At 36.6% G+C, this 17,572-nt stretch overlaps 1 long non-coding RNA gene across 1 annotated transcript in view; it reads right to left on the bottom strand.

Annotated features, from left to right (window-relative positions):
• The window catches only part of LOC143679352 (uncharacterized), a 146,968-nt gene extending 129,864 nt beyond the window's left edge, over positions 1–17,104 (bottom strand). Inside the window, exon 1 of the long non-coding RNA XR_013173678.1 lies at positions 16,997–17,104. This is a non-coding gene — a long non-coding RNA (uncharacterized LOC143679352). The remainder of the gene's footprint in view (positions 1–16,996) is intronic.
• Positions 17,105–17,572: the final 468 nt, after the last annotated feature.

Raw genomic sequence — 17,572 nt, 5'->3', positions numbered from 1 at the left:
ATGCCAACATTTTGCCTATCCACATGTATTTTCAAATATGTGATATTATTGATTTTTGGAAAGCCAATTCTTAAAAGTGGAATTTATAAGTCAGAGGAAAAGTATCTCATTAATTATCATAAATATTAACACAATACCCTCCACAGTGATATCAACAATTTATGCCCAAATAACCTGCAGGAGAGTGTGCAATAACGAAAGCATCTCCAAAAGGGGTGATCCTTTTTCTTTTTTTTGGTGCATGGTCTGGAAATTGAACCCAGATCTCCCACAAGAAAGGTGAGCAGTCTACCACTGAACCACCTATGCACTCTATTCTTTTATTGATGATATTCAAATTTGTTATTTTTATTCTAATTCTGTTTGATTACTAACATGGTTGAATATCTTTTATAATTTATTGGTCAAAATATCTAGTCATGTTTTCAAATTATTACAAAGTAAACTGTTTTCATTCATTTATTAGTTAAAGAAACTAGAAAACTAGTTTTTTGATGAGTTTCTGTGTCTTGAGCCCTGCACAGATCACAACATGCATTAGCTTTGCAAATCTATTTTTAATAGCAGTAGTTAGTTGCCCAAAAATGTCCGTTTTCTTATCTTTTCCAAAAAGACTGATTGTGCTGAGGCAATAAGCTCAGAAATAAATTGCCAAAAAAATGAAGAAAATACCTGCATTTTTCTAAATGTTAAGTGGTTGACTGAGGCTTTGGGGAATTGGAAAAAAAAAGTTTGCTTAAAAAGAATATACTTCCTTCTCGCCTCTGTTTCTCCGCCGGCCCGCCGCGCGGTGCCCACGCCCCGCAGCAGCCGAGCCGCCCGCCCTCCTTTTCCCCTCTGTTTCTCCGCCGGCCCGCCGCGCGGCGCCCACGCCCCGCAGCAGCCGAGCCGCCCGCCCTCCTTCTCCCCTCTCTTTCTCCGCCGGCCCACCGCGCAGCGCCCACGCCCCGCAGCAGCTGAGACGCCCGCCCTCCTTCTCCCCTCTCTTTCTCCGCCGGCCCGCCGCGTGGCGCCCACGCCCCGCAGCAGCTGAGCCACCCGCCCTCTTTCTCCCCCCTCCTCCCCGTCCTGCTCCGGCTGCTCTCCAACCACCACGGTGCCCTCTTCCCCCGCCTTCACCGTGCTCCTCCGCCACCAGCCTCGACAGCCTTGCCGCCCTCACCTTTCCTCCTCCAGAACAGCTACTGGGGGAGTGGAGATAATACAGAGCAGCTCCCGGAGTCACGAGGGAGATCAAAGGGACAGCGTACCCCATCCTGGAATGGCTGACTATCTGGGAGAACCAGCTCCGGTGAGATCACCAAGGGGCACGGGCTTTCCTGGGTGGGACAGCAAGCGACCGGAGTCCCTCCCTTCCACCTTCCCAGGCCAGCTGGTAGAATTGGGCAGGCAGTCCCCTTAGGCCGCGGTGGCTGGTGCCCCCACCACACGAGGCCCCCCGGAACAAGTGAGATAGTTGGGTTGGAAATCCCCAGACTGCAGAGAACAGTGACCGGGGGATCCCTTCCAAACACGTGACTCCCCCGTCGGCTGGGAACAGTGCACTCTCCCGGGCTGCGACAGCTGGCGCCCTCCCACCACGCTTGGTGCCCCGGGCCGACTAGCTAATTTGGCCGGACGCTCTCCTGTGCTGCAACGGCGGGTGACCCTCCCCGCATTCGGAACCCCAGGCCGGCTGGCATTCTTCCAAGACGCTTCGGCTGCCGAACCTCCCCTACGGCGAGAATCTTCCAGAGTTAAAGGACCCACAGCAACTTTCACTGGTGGAACCCACAGACAAACGTGTGCCACGAGCGCCACTTACTGGGCAGGATAAGAAAAACAGAACCCAGAGATTGCACAGAAAAATCTTTCAACCTGTGGGGTCGAACACCCGGGGAAATCTGACTAAATACCCAGACGCCAGCAGAAGATAACGGATCACGCTCAGAAAATTGAACATATGGCCCAGTCAAACGAAGAAACCAATAGTTCAAATGAGATACAGGAGCTGAGACAACGAATGCTGAATATACGAACAGAAATGGAAAACCTCTTCAAAAACGAAATCGATAAATTGAGGGAGGACATGAAGAAGACATGGGCTGAATATAAAGAAGAAATAGAAAAACTGAAAAAACAAATCACAGAACTTATGGAAGTGAAAGATAAAGTAGAAAAGATGGAAAAAACAATGGATACCTACAATGACAGATTTAAAGAAACAGAAGATAGAATTAGTGATTTGGAGGATGAAACATCTGAATTCCAAAAAGAAACAGAAACTATCCGGAAAAGAATGGAAAAATTTGAACAAGGTATCAGGGAACTCAAGGACAACGTGAACCGTACAAATATACATGTAGTGGGTATCCCAGAAGGAGAAGAGAAGGGAAAAGGAGGAGAAAAACTAATGGAAGAAATTATCACTGAAAATTTCCCAACTCTTATGAAAGACCTAAAATTACAGATCCAAGAAGTGCAGCACACCCCAAAGAGATTAGACACAAATAGGCGTTCCCCAAGACACTTACTAGTTAGAATGTCAGAGGTCAAAGAGAGGATCTTGAAGGCAGCGAGAGAAAAACAATCCGTGACATACAAGGGAAACCCAATAAGACTATGTGTTGATTTCTCAGCAGAAACCATGGAAGCTAGAAGACAGTGGGATGATATATTTAAGTTACTAAAAGAGAAAAACTGCCAGCCAAGACTCCTATATCCAGCAAAATTGTCCTTCAAAAATGAGGGAGAAATTAAAACATTCTCAGATAAAAAGTCACTAAGAGAATTTGTGACCAAGAGACCAGCTCTGCAAGAAATACTAAAGGAAGCACTAGAGTCCGATACAAAAAGACAGAAGAGAGAGACATGGAGAAAAGTGTAGAAAGAAGGAAAGTCAGATATGATATATATAATACAAAAGGCAAAATGGTAGAGGAAAATATTATCCAAACAGTAATAAATCTAAATGTCAATGGACTGAATTTCCCAATTAAAAGACATAGACTGGCAGAATGGATTAAAAAACAGGATCCTTCTATATGCTGTCTACAGGAAACACATCTTAGACCCAAAGATAAACATAGGTTGAAAGTGAAAGGTTGGGAAAAGATATTTCATGCAAACAACAACCAGAAAAGAGCAGGAGTGGCTATACTAATATCCAACAAATTAGACTTCAAATGTAAAACAGTTAAAAGAGACAAAGAAGGACACTATATACTATTAAAAGGAACAATTAAGCAAGAAGACATAACAATCATAAATATTTACGCACCAAACCAGAATGCTCCAAAATACGTGAGGAATACACTGCAAACACTGAAAAGGGAAATAGACACATATACCATTATAGTTGGAGACTTCAATTCACCACTCTCATCAATGGGCAGAACATCTACACAGAGGATCAATAAAGAAATAGAGAACCTGAATATTACTATAAATGAACTTGACTTACAGATATTTATAGGACATTACATCTCACAACAGCAGGATACACCTTTTTCTCAAGTGCTCATGGATCATTCTCAAAGATAGACCATATGCTGGGTCACAAAGCAAGTCTTAACAAATTTAAAAAGATTGAAATCATACACAACACTTTCTCGGATCATAAAGGAATGAAGTTGGAAATCAATAATAGGCGGAGTGCCAGAAAATTCATAAATACATGGAGGCTCAACAACACACTCTTAAACAACAAGTGGGTCAAAGAAGAAATTGCAATAGAAATTAGCAAATACCTCGAGGTGAATGAAAATGAAGACACAACATATCAAAACTTATGGGACGCAGCAAAGGCAGTGCTAAGAGGGAAATTTATTGCCCTAAATGCCTTTATCAGAAAAGAAGAAAAGGCAAAAATGCAGAAATTAACTGTCCACTTGGAAGAACAGGAGAAAGAACAGCAAACTAATCCCAAAGCAAGCAAAAGGAAAGAAATAACAAAGATTAGAGCAGAAATAAATGAAATTGAAAACATGAAAACAATAGAGAAAATCAATGAGACCAGAAGTTGGTTCTACGAGAAAATCAACAAGATTGATGGGCCCTTAGCAAGATTGACAAAAAGAAGAAGAGAGAGGATGCAAATAAATAAGATTGGAAATGAAAGAGGAGACATAACTACTGACCTCACAGAATTAAAGGAGGTAATAACAGGATACTATGAACAACTTTACGCTAATAAATACAACAATTTAGAAGAAATGGACAGGTTCCTAGAAAGACATGAACAACCAACTTTGACTCAAGAAGAAATAGACGACCTCAACAAACCAATCACAAGTAAAGAGATTGAATTAGTTATTCAAAAGCTCCCTAAAAAGAAAAGTCCAGGACCAGACGGCTTCACATGTGAATTCTATCAAACATTCCAGAAAGAATTAGTACCTACTCTCCTCAAACTCTTCAACATAATCGAAGTGGAGGGAAAACTACCTAATTCATTCTATGAAGCCAACATCACCCTCATACCAAAACCAGGCAAAGATATTACAAAAAAAAGAAAACTACAGACCAATCTCTCTAATGAATACAGATGCAAAAATCCTCAACAAAATTCTAGCAAATCGTATCCAACAACACATTAAAAGAATTATACATCATGACCAAGTAGGATTCATCCCAGGTATGCAAGGATGGTTCAACATAAAAAGATCAATTAATGTAATACACCATATCAACAAATCAAAGCAGAAAAATCACATGATCATCTCAATTGATGCAGAGAAGGCATTTGACAAGATTCAACATACTTTCCTGTTGAAAACACTTCAAAAGATAGGAATACAAGGGAACTTCCTTAAAATGATAGAGGGAATATATGAAAAACCCACAGCTAATATCATCCTCAATGGGGAAAAATTGAAAACTTTCCCCCTAAGATCAGGAACAAGACAAGGATGTCCACTATCACCACTATTATTCAACATTGTGTTGGAAGTTCTAGCCAGAGCAATTAGGCAAGTAAAAGAAATACAAGGCATCAAAATTGGAAAGGAAGAAGTAAAACTATCACTGTTTGCAGACGATATGATACTATATGTAGAAAACCCAGAAAAATTCACAACAAAATTACTAGAGCTAATAAATGAGTACAGCAAAGTAGCAGGCTACAAGATCAACATTCAAAAATCTGTAGCTTTTCTATACACTAGTAATGAACAAGCTGAGGCGGAAATCAAGAAACGAATCCCATTTACAATCGCAACTAAAAGAATAAAATACCTAGGAATAAATTTAACCAAAGAGACAAAAAACCTATATAAAGAAAACTACAAAAAACTGTTAAAAGAAATCACAGAAGACCTAAATAGATGGAAGGGCATACCGTGTTCATGGATTGGAAGACTAAATATAGTTAAGATGTCAATCCTACCTAAATTGATTTACAGATTCAATGCAATACCAATCAAAATCCCAACAACTTATTTTTCAGAAATAGAAAAACCAATAAGCAAATTTATCTGGAAGGGCAGGGTACCCCGAATTGCTAAAAACATCTTGAGGAAAAAAAACGAAGCTGGAGGTCTCGCGCTGCCTGACTTTAAGGCATATTATGAAGCCACAGTGGTCAAAACAGCATGGCATTGGCATAAAGATAGATATATCGACCAATGGAATCGAATAGAGTGCTCAGATATAGACCCTCTCATCTATGGACATTTGATCTTTGATAAGGCAGTCAAGCCAACTCACCTGGGACAGAACAGTCTCTTCAATAAATGGTGCCTAGAGAACTGGATATCCATATGCAAAAGAATGAAAGAAGACCCATCTCTCACACCCTATACAAAAGTTAACTCAAAATGGATCAAAGAACTAAACATTAGGTCTAAGACCATAAAACAGTTAGAGGAAAATGTTGGGAGATATCTTATGGATCTTACAACTGGAGGTGGTTTTATGGACCTTAAACCTAAAGCAAGAGCACTGAAGAAGGAAATAAATAAATGGGAGCTCCTCAAAATTAAACACTTTCGTGCATCAGAGAACTTCATCAAGTAAGTAGAAAGACAGCCTACACAATGGGAGACAATATTTGGAAACGACATATCAGATAAAGGTCTAGTATCCAGAATTTATAAAGAGATTATTCAACTCAACAACAAAAAGACAGCCAACCCAATTACAAAATGGGAAAAAGACTTAAACAGACACCTACCAGAAGAAGAAATACGGATGGCCAAGAGGCACATGAAGAGATGCTCAATGTCCCTGGCCATTAGAGAAATGCAAATCAAAACCACAATGAGATATCATCTCACACCCACCAGAATGGCCATTATCAACAAAACAGAAAATGACAAGTGCTGGAGAGGATGCGGAGAAAGAGGCACACTTATCCACTGTTGGTGGGAATGTCAAAGGGTGCAACCACTGTGGAAGGCAGTTTGGCGGTTCCTCAAAAAGCTGAATATAGAATTGCCATACGACCCAGCAATACCATTGCTAGGTATCTACTCAAAGGACTTAAGGGCAAAGACACAAACGGACATTTGCACACAAATGTTTATAGCAGCGTTATTTACAATTGCAAAGAGATGGAAACAGCCAAAATCTCCATCAACAGAAGAGTGGCTAAACAAACTGTGGTATATACATACGATGGAATATTATGCAGCTTTAAGACAAGATAAACTTATGAACCATGTAATAACATGGATGGACCTAAAGAATATTATGCTGAGTGAATCCAGCCAAAAACTAAAGAACAAATACTGTATGGCCCCACTGATGTGAACGGACATTCGAGAATAAACTTGAAATATGTCATTGGTAACACAGTTCAACATGAGTTAGAAACAGGGTAAGACAATTCGTAATTGAAGCTGAAGGGATACAGACTGTGCAACAGGACTAGATACAAAAACTCAAAAATGGACAGCACAATAATACCTAATTGTAAAGTAATCATGTTAAAATACTGAATGAAGTTGCATCTGAGCTATAGGGTTTTTTTTTGTTTTTGTTTGCTTGTTGGTTTGTTTGTTGTTGTTGTTTTTTACTATTACTACTACTTTTATTTCTTTTCTTTATATTAACATTTTATATCTTTTTCTGTTGTGTTGCTAGTTCCTCTAAACCGATGCAAATGTACTAAGAAACAATGATCATGCATCTATGTGATGATGTTAAGAATTACTGAGTGCATATGTAGAATGGTATGATTTCTAAACGTTGTGTTAATTTCTTTTTTTTTCTTTCCGTTAATAAAAAAATAAAAAAATAAAAAAATAAAAAAATAAAAAAATAAAAAAAAAAAAAGAATATACTTGATTTGCTTTTTTTCTTTAGGCACTTCCTCTTTTCCCTCCCTGGAATACACATGTAATGGGTGAAACACCAGTAGTTATCATGGAGGGCAGTTGATAGCTGTTTTCTTTGAATGCTGGTTGGAAAACCAGAAAAAAGATGGTCGGTGGTTGGCAGCATTTACATTGACCATGTGTTTTCTAACTCTATACTTGTTACCTTACAATGTAACAAAGACCCATTTTGTTTCAAATAATGATTGTTGTTGTTATATTAAGTCAAACTCAACTAATAACTATCATTGAACTATTGCATGTTTTTGAGACCCCCTACTGGTTTGAGACATTTTCTTGCCTAACACATGCAGGAAATCATAAACCCATTACATAAACATAATGATGATTACATATATTGTAAAATAAGGTTTTTGGTAACATATTTATATGAGTATGATAATAACGTTTGTAGAATAATCAGTTTCACAATATCACACCGGGTGAAACGGTGGCATTATGTAGAATTGAGGTAAATTTTAGATTTGGCTCTGAAATGTGACTAAGCCTAAAGATGGTCAGTTAAAGATACTGTACAGAATTGAAAATAATTAACCCTAACATGCTAAAGAGGCAAAGAATAATTTGACAATTGTTTTGGAGAAAACAGCTAACAACTAAGAACCCCAGGATCACATTTTTAAAACTGCTGCTACACTATGTTTTTCTTTAGGGAATATAAGAAAATTCGTCTGGCAATTCTTTGTAAGAGGGGACATTAGGCATATAGCATTTTAAACAAACAAACAAAATCAATACAATTCTATACCTATAGTTTCACATGGAAATATGATACCAGTGACTTATTATTGAGTCGTAATATGCTTTATAATGTCCCCATGTGTACTTTCTTGTCACATACATACCTATTGAGATTTATCATCTCAACATTGTTATTTCAAAGCTAGCGTAAAATTATCTGTTAAAGATTTTTACTGTCCTTGTACATGGAGGAATATTTATTTAGCACTATCAACATTATTAACATTGATTATACTCTGAAATAGATAAATTTCTTTTAATGTTTTGATAAAAGTGCCTAGACTTTCATCATCTTTTTGCATCATATGATAAACAAACTGCTGAGCTAAAAAATTACTCCATTGGTAAGCTCATGTTTTTTAGCTATAGTAAGCATTTCTGACAAATATGAAAATATTTAATTCACCATTATAATTAACATGAAAATACTATGAATTTGATCTGGTAAAAGTTTAAGCATGCTCTTGAATTTTGCATTTGCAACAACTTTTGTAAAATGTCAAATAATCTATTCTAAACATATGTTTTCTGCACTGTTAAAGTGTTATCACCTTTCAAACTTAAACTAATTTTGCTTCTAAATGTGTACCTGGATATAGAGTAACTGGACTTCAATACCATCTATATAACAGCCACAGCTTGTGGTAAGAGAAGAGATACATGTGTTGGAATATACTATAAAACAAAAATGTCAATTTTACATATTTTCAGATGCTCTCTCTCATATGTACATGTGTGTGTGTTTGTGTTTATATGTATAAAAATGTGTATTCCTACAAATGTATTTCTTAGTTTATGTTATTTTATTTAAATCACTTTACTTAGTTTGGCAAAATTATATAAACTGATTTGCATGCAATTGCTAGTTCTTTTGTTAAATATCAATAAGTAAACATTATAGAGGCTATACACAAAGTCCCTACAAGTTTACCCAGAGATAATCCATACTAAAGATGTATTTCCAACTGAATGCAATTTTATCTCTGGATAATTTTAATCTGGATTGAATCATCCCAGGGCAGACACTGGAAGCATCTAAGAGAGAAACAAGCTGAAAAACTCTTTGTATCCCAGAGTATAAATTTTATATGCCAATATTCTGTTAAAATAATTAAATACCATTAGGTACACATCTTCATTCCAAATATATCTATTTTTATTTATATATATTTATAAATATATATATATCTATTTTTATATATATTCACATATATATTTATCTATTTCCATCAATTTCAAATATATGTGTTGCATGTGTGCATATATGTAGGTTTTCAGAAGATAAATCAGGGACTATCATCATCTCATTTGCCAAATATAGTTATTAAAATGATCATCTACATGTTCTTTAACTTGTTCACCTTAAATTTGTTTTGCTGTTGTTATATTCCAACCATTTAAAATTCCAGGGCTGGTTTTCTGCAACAAGTTCACATCAAATGCAGTAAATTCCCTAACTTCAACTCATTTTACCATTTCATTTTATCTTGTGTTAAGGCATTCAGAGAGTAATTGAAGTTCCTCATTTTAGTCATTCATATGCCAGAGCAGACAAGAGAAAGGTCTACTTTTAATCCTAAAATTTGCTGGATCAAGAAACAGAATTACCCTGCATACTGTTTTGCAAATATATATCATCATTTATAACTTTAAACTAAGGTGTTTAAAGTGTACAGTTCTTTAAGTAATTGTGAGTTACACATTTTTTTTCTTATAAGTGGTCAGGAAAATTGACTGTCACTAAACATATCCAGATTTGTTTATAGTGAAGAGAAGCATAATGATAGCCTCCAGGAATAGAGAAAAGGAAAGATGTTTTGAAATTAAACATATTTTCTTTACCTTATTTTAAATATTAATTAGCAAAAATACAAAGGATTTTGATTTTTAAAAGTCAACTAATTGGGTGGTATGACAGTGGCTCAGTGGCAGAATTCTCGCCTTCCTTGATTCCCAGTGCCTGCCCATGCAAAAAAGAAAAAAAAAAGTCACTTAATTAACTAACACAATCACATTTTTTGATACCTCCATTATCCAAATGCATGTTCACAGGCACATAATGCAATTATAATGCATCTCCAGGTTTATTTTCTGTTGCTTTTGGTATCTTTGCCCTTCTTAAATAAAACAGATCTATATCTCAGTGAAAATATTTGAAATTACATAATATGTGTAGCATAGGGAAATTCAAACATTAACAGAAATTAAGAAGAACATATATTCCGACTCCCATCTCAGTCTGTTCTGCAGACCCCCAGCCTTTCCAGACCGCCCAAACTCTGCTTTGGTCAGATCCCATGCATTGGATGGGACAGGATTGTTCTCATCCCAGGCACTGCTGGATCACTCTTCACATGTCTGGCTTCATCTTGTCATCCTAGTCTCAGCTTATTTTTTAACTCCTTAGACCTTTCCTTGCTACTCTGTATATGCAGGAGATTCTGCCTCTCCCACCCTACCCAATCACTTTTTATCACATTACTACATTGGTTTCACATTCTCATAGCACCTAACCCTGTGGAAATTATCTTATGAATTAACTTATTTACCAGTTGATGCCATACTTCCATTAAAGCTATGGCAGGAAAGAACCTTGATCTACTTATTGACTTATGCATTCCCAGACTCTAAAGTGACCCTGACAAAATGTGGGTACTACTTAATGAATATCAAATTGTTGGGCACAGATGAGACAGAGGGCACATTCTCACTGCAAAGATACAGCAAAGCTGACTGTGTGGAAATAGGCAGGTGATGTCCTGAAAAGCCTAAAGTGTTCACCAAAGCTGCTTGAATCTAGGGAGGAAGGAGACATTGGGAAAAGTGTAACTTTTGACTCATCCGGCCACAAGGAAGCCAATGTTTCAGCTGATGCTTCTTCCTTCCCGTTCTTTAGTTACATTTTTTACTTTATCTCGCAGCCCTATAAAATAAATTGTGGTGAACTTCCTGGCATCTTTGAGTCTCCATCCATGCTCAGAGTCCCATTTGGTCCCAGCTTTAACTATATCTTTGTCTCTTGTGTTTCTTTGTCAATCCCCTGTTGCCTCCCTTCAGTCCCAACACTGAGCTGTGCTGGTTGCAGAATAAACAATTTATGAAAGAAAAAATGAATAAAATATTAAAAATCACCTATAATCTTGCCACTTATAGCTAAACACTATTAATTTTGTGGTGTTAATTTTTAATATAAGTGCTTAAGGCTATAAATTTCCCTCTCAGCACTGCCTCTACCATATCCCATAAGTTTTGATATGTTGTGTTCTGATTTTCATTTGTCTCAAGATATCTACTGACTTCCCTTGCAGTTTCTTTTTTTATCCATTGATTTTTTTAAGAGTGCTATTTAACTCCAGGTATTTGTGGATTTTCCAGTTCTCTGCCTAATATTGATTTCCAGCTTCATTCCACTATGACAGGCAGGATGCATTGTAAGATTTCAATCTTTTAAAATTTATTTAGAATTCTTTTATGACCCACTCTATACTGGAGAATGATCCATGTGCCCTTGAAAAGAATGTATAACCTGATGTTTTAGAGTGCAATGTTCTGTGTGTCTAAGACTATTTATTTATGATATTATTCAGATTTTCTGTTTCTTTTTTTTAAATCTTTTCTCTAGATGCTCTTTCTCTTGATAAGAGTTGTGTATTGAAGTTTCCAAATATTATTGTAGAGGTGTCCATTTGTCCCTTCAGTTTTGCCAGTGATGGCCTCATGTATTTTGGGGCAGGGCGTCTGTTGACAAACTCTCTCAATTTATGTTTATCTGTAAATATTTTTAATTCCCTCTCATTTCTGAAGGATAGTTTTGCTGGATAAATAGTTTCTAACAGGAAACTTTGCTTAAATATACCATACCACTGCCTTCTGAGAATTGACATTTGTGATGAGTTGCTTTTCTCTTGCTGCTTTCAGAAATCTCTCTTTATGTTTGGCATTTGAAATTCTGATTAGTATGTATTACAGAGTAGGTCTATTAGGACTTATTCTCTTTTCAGTATGCTTCGCATCTTGGACATGATTATTTATGTCTTTCATAAGAGTTGGGAAATTTGGGGGCATTATTTCCTCAAATATTTTTTCTGCTCCTTTTCCCCACTCTTCTCCTCCTGGGGTACACATGATGCATGTGTCTGTGCTGATTGATGCTGTTCTTCAATTCCCTTGGACATTACTTCATTTTTTACATTCTTTCCTCTGTCTGTTCTTTTGGCTGTAAGATTTCAGATGCCTTATCATCTATTTCACTAATCCTTTCTTCTGTCTTTTCAAATCTGTTGTTGTATGTCTCTAATGTATACCTGTATTATTGTGGTTTTCAATCACATTATTTTTAATGTTTCTTTTTATACTTTAACGTTCTTCTTTATGCTCACATTGTCTACCCTTTATCTGTTTATGCATATTCGCCTTCATCTCCTTGAACTGATTTAAGAGATTTGTTTGAACTTCTTTGATACATTGTTTCAAATTCTGCATCTCCTCTTTTACTTTTTTGCTCTTGACTAAAAACCAGATATTCCCTGTTTCTTAGTATGGCTTGTAATATTTTGCTGATGTCTGGGCATCTGATTATCTTGATGTGGTAACTATGCAGGTTAATTTCTCTGTCTTGTGATATATTTTTGATTGGCTCTTCTTTGATAATTCGTCCAATTTATTCTAGACCTTTAGAATAGCCTGAGTTTAACTGGTCAGATTTTTTCAGCTCTTCTTCAAAAATTCTTGCCCTGTATATGTGCTAACATTTTTAAGACTGTCCTTTTTGTGTAATTGTCTCACCTACAAGAAAACATTTCTGTTTCTTTGTTCTTTCTCTGGGAATCTTGATCATTCTATTTGGTTTTTTTTTGTGTGTGTTTTTTTTTTGCAGAATTTTCTCCCAGCTCCTATGACTTGTTTAAATTCTCTCCCTTGCTCAGTGTTGATTTCTTTATACTCTTCAATTCTTGGACTGTCCTGTCTTATATCAGTTTAGTTTAAGCCCTTGCCCCACTTTTTCCAGTTTATTCATTATTAAGGTATCCTGCTATGAGAGGCTAGATGGGCCTAATGTGGAAAAGTAGGGTACTTCAGAAAAGTCCCTTTTGCATTTAGATGGTCTACCTGACAGTAACTGAATGAAGGAGCACACCATGTGACAGCCATTGTTTTGTATGAAACATTACTTATAGGCTTGTGTTCAATCCTTAGTCTCTGTGGATTTGTGTCCCTGTGTCCAGATATATGTGGGGTTCTAACTCACTGCTACAAGTTGCTTTATTGTCTTTGTTCCTGGTGGGAGGAAGGAATCCAGGCTGTTGCCTCTGAGCTCCAAAAGTCCATTTTGCATTTGCATGGAACTGAGTGAGGGGGAGGGAAGATGGTCAGCAGTTTCAGACAGAAATTTCCTACCTGATATTTTCCTTTTTCCCAGTCTCTATTGTCCACCAGAGCTCTAAGCAAAGGGGATCTGACATTTTATTTGCTGAATATGATGTTCAGGAGATATCTTATCCCACCTTATAAATTAGTTTTTTCCTCTTTTTTTTTTTTTTTTTTTGTATGGGCAGATTCCAGGAATCGAACCTGACATGGCAGGCAAGAACTATGCCACTGAACCATGGCTGCCCTCCTATACATTAATTTTTGAACTCTGTTTTCACTACTACCTTTTGTGGGGGGGCTACAATGTATTTTCCTGAACAAGAAGAGAAGAGAGGAAAGTCTCTGCATGCCCTTCTTGTTTATTTAGGTTCTGCTTTTTTTCCCTGATGCAAGAACTCAGGTAAACGTCAAACTACTGGTCTCAGGTGCCGTATGGCCCTATCAAGTGAATATTCAGAACCACAGCATACAAGGCACCTTTCCTTCAATATAATTTAAATTAGATTGAAAATAATTTAAGTATGGAATAGAAAAAGCAACATTACTAGCTACTGACTCTGATAATTATGTTTTACCAGCTTTGATGACTTTTGCCCCCTTAAAGCAGTGATTGTGAAAATTGGAGGGAACTCTATACCATTTGCAAATTTAGTTAAAGTCACAAATACCCTTCTGAGAAATGAACATAAGAAACGAACACATAAATATGGATTTGATTCTGGGTTTTCAAGTACTATTTGAAGGTCTTTTTTTTTTTAACATGGGCAGGCATCGGGAATTGAACCTGGGACTTCAGCATGGAAGGTAAGAATTCTGCCACTGAGTCACCGTCACACTGCCCTAAAGGTCATTTTATAACTGAAACATTTTTAGATCTCATATTTAAACCATCTTAAAGGACAGTTTATCCTGACATTAATTGTAAAAACATCTTGAAGTATTTATCAAAATTTAAAAGACAATGGCAGTCCTTTTGGGTTCTGAGACCAGAATCCTAAAATATTTGCATTTCCTTCACTTCGATTTCAAATCAGAAACAATCTCAGCTAGAATATACAGTGAAGAAATTTATACATTGTATACATGATAAAAACATTGACAAAATAAGTATATAATGCCCACCTATTTGTTCAGAGATAAGAAATAAGCTGATGGACTATTTTTATTTTTCTGAACTGAACAGAAATAAAAATTAGCTAAATCTTTTGAAAACAATAAATAGATAATTTAGGAAACATTCATATATATATACATATGTAAATAGCAGAATACTGCTTTATTATTTTAAATTTTCACAGCTTCTTGTTATGTATTTTAAGTGTACAAGTTGATGCATTTTGACATATGTATACACCTGTGAAATTATCACGAGAAATGTTAAATGAAGTCCTTCAGAAACAAGGAAAAATATACAATGGAAATCTGAACACATACAAAGGAAAAAAGAACATTAAAAGTGCTCACTGCAAGGATAAAGAAGCATTTTCTTTCTTTTCATTTAAATCACTTTATAAATAATTGTTTATACAAAAATAATAACCATGTATTATTGGTTACATAACATACATCGAATCAAAATGCATGACAGCTACAGCATAAATACTAGAAAGGGGAAAACAGAAGTAGAGCATAATGCTTTAATTTTGATATAAGTTGAAGTAACAAAAAATATGAAATATAATTGAAGACTTCAAGATATATCTTATATATGACTAGAATATTGTATATCTTACTTTTAAATGATGTTGGAAAGCATATTTAATTTACCCTATGTGTGATGCACACATAAAAATGATAAGAATGAATGAATAAACGAATAAAGAAACATTTGACCCATTATATTGTCTTTAAAAATAAAAGAAAAATTTTCCTTAAGGAATTTTGAAATGCATGGTTAAACAGGACATTAGATATTCTTATGAAGGCTCATATATCTTGACTGCAAAGCCAGATGTTAGACCAAATTAAAGGAAAAACAATTTTCAGAAGGAAAATCTGCTTTGAGTATGAAACAAGTTGCTACACTGGCACATTGTGGGAGCACAGGGTCAGGGCACAAGAGAAACTTTCAGAAAATGACCTTTTATTCCTTGCAAATACACTGTTTGAGTATGGTTTTTATCCACCTCAGGCCCTGCCACTGAGAATTCCTGCCTTGATCAGCATCTGGGCGGCTTGTGCCTAGTCTTCAGGTTTAAGGTCTTACCAGGCTTTTTCCTCAGACTTGACATTTTCCCCAGCTGCAGAATGGCACATACTGGAAAAGGGGATGGGGAAGTGAAAGTCTAAAGATGGCTGCTTACAGTGTTCTTGACTTTTCCAGAAAAGGGTGTGTGGGTATATGAGGTCTGGGGTGATGATTACTTAACAGGTGTTTGTGGCTGCCCTAACAGTGGAAACTGCTTATTCAAATATCTGTACAGAAAGGAAAATAACTTGTCTCATAAGCTGTTAGTGTAAGTAAGCTGGAACACACAGGACTCATTTAAAGTTTGTGATAATATTTAATGTGGCTGGCATAGAGACTATACATAAGTATTAGAATTTCCATGAACCACCTTATTCTTCAAAGACCAGATTAGTTTGAAGATGAACACCCATGTCTAGCCCTTATCACTTGGATATGTCTGCCTTGTTTATGCTAACAATCTTAAGTTTCAAGGAAATATCCTAATGACGGAACATGCTGTGGCAATCTGCTAGCTAAGCTACTGCATGCAGACTAAGTTCATTATTTTTAATGTATGTACCCTTGCCTATGAATACATGATTTCCATTTTACTCCTATCTCATCAAGCTTAGGTATAGACCCATGAAGAAGCAACCCAAGGGCCCCTGGATTATCTAAACCTGTTATTAGTTTTGCATTTATAAATATCTCCCTGACTTTGCATTTGTAATTGAATTTGCTGATAAGCACCTGGGACATCTTTTTTATCCTAAGATTTAGTAAAGCTTCTCTTAACAGTGTGTGACATTGATAGCAGATATCTGAACATTTCTCTTTATTTTGCTAATAAAAATAATTTATGAAAAGCTCCTTCTCTATATCTCTAGTTTAATATAAGCAGATCAGCAAAGGAAAGAAAACATAGCATTTATCCTAAACTAATTTTAGCAAATAATTCTTCACAAAAATCCCTGAGCATTTTTTCTCCTTTTAATCTTTAAAAGAATAACTGGGACTTTAAAATAATGGACTTTTGGGGCATTCAGAGTCTGGAGCAGAGTCAACACGTATATGAAAAATCATTTTACACAACTTTTAAACCAGTCGCATTCAGATTTTTAGAGAATGGAAATAAGAAATGTATTTTGCATTATAAGCTAGTTTATACATAAACATATGTACAATAGTGCTTCACTGGGATATAACAGAATTGGTCCTTGTGTTTCATTAAAATTAGATCTAAATAGATGACTATAAGATACTATGACCTGTGAGTAGTTTGAATGCCGTTCATTTATGGGACCAAATGGAGGACACAGGACCAACAGGATACCGAATCTCTGGTGATTGTATAGCCTGTATCTTGAGCCCTCGTGATTGTAAAAAGCTTGTTACTAACCTTCACTTGTATCCATGTATCTGTTAGGTCGGGGGAACCGGGAAGGGCACTGCAACTGGAGCTACGGGAGCTGTGTCGCCCCTCCCAACATGGCTTCTGGAACTGTCCCTTCCAACCACCTGACTTTTCGAGATCCGCCCCTTCTGGATGTCACCTGACCTCCTTCCTTAAAAGCTGCCCACACCATCACCCAAGCCCTGACTCACCTCCTTCTATCTTGGGTTGGGTGAACTCAACCCGGAGCGCAGAAATAAACCCGCCCGCTTTAAATTTTCCGGTCTACTGTCCTTCTTTCTCATCCTTTCACCTCCTAAACCTTTCAGTATCCAGTTTTTTTCTTACTTCAGAGTTTCATAATCACTAAAGTTAACCCCTAACATTTGTAATGAAGGGTCCTAGGTCAGCCCAGAACCAATCCACCCCAATTCCAAAGTTGAGTTGATAACCAAGATTGGATCTAAACAGAATGGGCCTGCCTGACATGTGCAGTAGTTTGGTTTTAGCCTGTAAGTCATCTATACTTTATTATAATACTAAAACCTGCCTATCTTTTGACGCTGTAAAACTATCAGAATT

The sequence above is a fragment of the Tamandua tetradactyla genome, chromosome 4 (assembly GCF_023851605.1).
Source record: "Tamandua tetradactyla isolate mTamTet1 chromosome 4, mTamTet1.pri, whole genome shotgun sequence".
NCBI classification, from domain to species: domain Eukaryota; kingdom Metazoa; phylum Chordata; class Mammalia; order Pilosa; family Myrmecophagidae; genus Tamandua; species Tamandua tetradactyla.
Note: the sequence above shows the minus strand (reverse complement) of the source record. Positions and strands in the feature narration are given on the sequence as shown.